The sequence below is a fragment of the Gavialis gangeticus genome, unplaced genomic scaffold (genome assembly GCF_001723915.1).
Source record: "Gavialis gangeticus isolate Ggan-Ray unplaced genomic scaffold, GavGan_comp1, whole genome shotgun sequence".
NCBI lineage: Eukaryota > Metazoa > Chordata > Crocodylia > Gavialidae > Gavialis > Gavialis gangeticus.
In genome coordinates, this window is record NW_017729014.1 from 14,124,750 (window position 1) to 14,128,116 (window position 3,367).

The following is a 3,367-nucleotide window of genomic DNA, read 5'->3' on the forward strand; positions in this document are numbered from 1 at the left end:
CACCACAGAGAGGCCTGCCACACATCTTGGAAGTGCCTTTCCTTTTGAAGTGCCTTTCAAGCTATAGCCAGCAGCTCTTCCTCCCCCCACCCCAGACGGAGCCAAATGCTTTGTTAAAAGTGAATTAGCCAAGCTGTTAAAGTGTAATAGCACAAGATTGCTCCTAACAACAAATAATAACTTCAATTACGCACTGGGGATAATCGTCTTCTGTTGATGCTTCCGCAGTGGGGTTGTGGAGTCTGGCGGCAAGGGCTGCTGGCAAGAGCGGGGAGTCTTTAGCTAGTCAAATGGGACTTTCATCTGAATTCTTCTGCTGTGGATGTGGTAGCACAAGACACTCTCCCATCTGTGCAGATCATGCAGCAGGTGAAAGCACATCTCCCTGGCCCCGCAGCGGAAGCAACCTGTGGCCACTGTGGCAGGCTGAGGCTAGCTTGGTGCTGCAGGCACAGCTTGTGCTGGGCGGATGCACCCCACAGTGGGAGCTATAACTCAGGTCAGGGAAATAGGTCGAAGCCTTGGCTTCATCAGCTGATTGCAGCATGATAACCTGAGCATTGCATGGCCCCTTCCTCCAGTGGGGGGATCTGACACTTCCTAAGGGACTGACCAGCAAGAAGTTGGATGCACCTGTCGCAACCCATTTGAGTTTGGTCTGTGTTTGCGAAGAGTTTGGCCAATGCAGCGGAGAGATGTACCACAATGGAGAGTGGAGAGAGACATTCAAGATGCTGCGGAGCTCTTTCCTCCTAAAAGCAAGCAGTGCCCCACAGCCTCCATTTTACAATGCAGCATTGCTGATGGGTAACGCTGAGAGTGGGAAGCGAGGTGGACTGGTGGAGTGAAAAAATCCTGTCTCTTTAGGTTTTGTGAGTGACAGGTGAAGGTTTGAGGACGAGCTGTCAGTGGGATTCACAGGCATCAAGGTACTGAGTTCATCAGGAGTAGCTGTCCTGCTCCCAGATGTCACACAGAAAAAGACAGGAGAGGGATGATGCTGACTGGAAGCCTGAATTGCAGAGTGGGGATGGAGGAAACATGAGCCAAGTCAGACCCCAATCCATATCTGGGACTGGAGTGAGTGCTTTGGCAGACTCAGACATGCCCAGTGGACTTGATTTTCCAACAACGGCATGTTTCGGTTTCTGTATCACTTGGGACCCCGCACAGACGCACTGGGCAGGGGGCTGGCCAGCAGCATAAATTCAATTAGCAAACTGGACCCAGGTTGGATCCATGTTTGGAGAAGAGCTGTTTGCAGCCCAGGGGGACAATTCTGAGCTCATTAGTGGTTTTACACTCGTGGAATTGGGGCTCAGACTGAAACATGGGAGATTTAGAGGAAAAAAGTTCTCACAGTGAGGGTGGTTATTAAGCACTGGGATAGATTACCCAGAGACCTTGTGCAATCTCCAGCGGCATAGGTTACACAAACATTTGTCTGGGCTGGTTTTGACAGGGATGATCCTGCCTTGAGCAGGGGGTTGGAGAAGATGTGACCTCCTGACGGCCCTGGTAATTATTCTCTGATTCTGGTAAGTTACTCCCAATTTACAATATTATAAGAGGTGAACAAAGTCAAGTCATCTCAGCTGCAAAGAATCCTATCGGCCTCTCAGCTGTCATAAAATCTGAAGGACTCCAATGGACTCAAGAGGCGTGTCCAGACGAGTGCGCACGTGCCACTTGCCCCGTTTCAAACCCCTTTGAGGCGGGACAAGAGGCATGTGCAGGAACTAAAAAAGGTTCCTCGCACTGCAAACTGATATCCAGGGGTCTAAAACACCCACTCCGCAGAAGAGCGGAGCAGGGCACGGTCCCAGACCGTGCCAGGGAGTCAGGAAGTCAGTCCTCCAGAAGAGACACTTTGGTGCAGCCTGCTTGATCTGGCCCCCGACGCTGTCCAAGGTAAGGCGGGGAGAGGGGGAAGTTCATGGGTGTGGGTGGGTGAGGGGTAGCAGGGGGATGTGGGGGGCTTTGGGGAGTGTCAGGGGGATGTCCCTGGGGCTGCGAGGGGTATGGCCTTGGCCCAGCCCCATGCGGCTTGCTAGTCTGGCTTTGCACTGGAGCAGGTCTCAGGGCTCGGGGAGGCATGCATAGGACCCATGCTTCTCGGAGCCGTGTGACCCACTCCGGTGCAAAGCCAGACTAGTGAGCTGCATGTGGCTGGCCCAGGTCCTGCCATGCACCACCACCCCCCATAGGCACAGCAGGGCAGAGGCAGGACCCAGCGCGTTGCGTGGGGACCATACGCCGCTCCCAGCCGGGTCCTGCTGCCCTTGGGACCCCTCTGCCGCCCAGGTCCTGCCACTAAGTACCCAGTGTGGCCGGGCAGCAGACGGTCCCCAGGGCCAGCAGGACCTGGCTGGGTCCAGCATGCGGTCCCCATGTGCTGCGCCGGGTCCTGCCACTGTGACTTGGCCCAGCCAGGTGGCAGAGAGGCCCCAGCGCCAGCAGGGCCCAGCCGCATGGTCCCCACGTGCTGTGCTGGGTCCTGCTGCCATGGCTCAGAGCTCCCCGCTCCCGCTGCTGCTGCTAAAGGTAAGTTATGGGCCCTGGGCGGGGGGGCTGTCGACTTGCGGGGGGAGCTGGGACCTTGGGCGGGGCAGCTGGGGCCCCATGGGGGGGGATGCACCCTGTGGGGTCAATGGGACCCACCCCTCCTGAGCAGCCCCCACACTCACAGTCCCCCCAGCAACCACCCCACATTTACCCACACACCACATCCCTCCACACACACTCACCCGCCTGCCCCCACACCCCTTCCCAGCCCCTTCCTGGAAACACCACATCCCCCCATCACACACCCATCATGTGTGAAGAAAACCAGAAGTACACATCAACACGTATAGGTATTCAGAATTTATTTTATCATGATGCTAGAGACACTGGTAGGCTTCCACATTGCTTTAACATTGTAAATATACCAATAAAGCATTGCCCAACTGATGGCTGTCTCTCTCTTTCTCTCTCCCTCTCTCTCTAGACATATATATGTGTATAGAGTGGTCTTTTGTTTTAACCGTGGAAAAACATGGATTTGGGGGTATTTTTAAAAATGGATTTGGGATGCTGCTGCAGCAGTCCAGCTGGCACAAGGGATAGTGTCCCCAGGTACCAAGTGGCTGGGCCCCAGATGCTCCTGAGAGTGAGTAGCCCTGAGCTGTTTGCCAGGGCAGCTTTTTGTATGGCTGTGTCCAGGACAGGGCAGCTTTTTATACTGCTGGGGACAGCACAGGTGCTGGCCCCGGGCTCTAGCTCCCCCTGGAGGCAGATCTGGGAGGAGCCAGGCAGGGTTATTTTGCCCCAAGTGGCACAATTTGCTCCACAACAAAGTGCATGTCTGAGCATCTGTGCTGAGGCA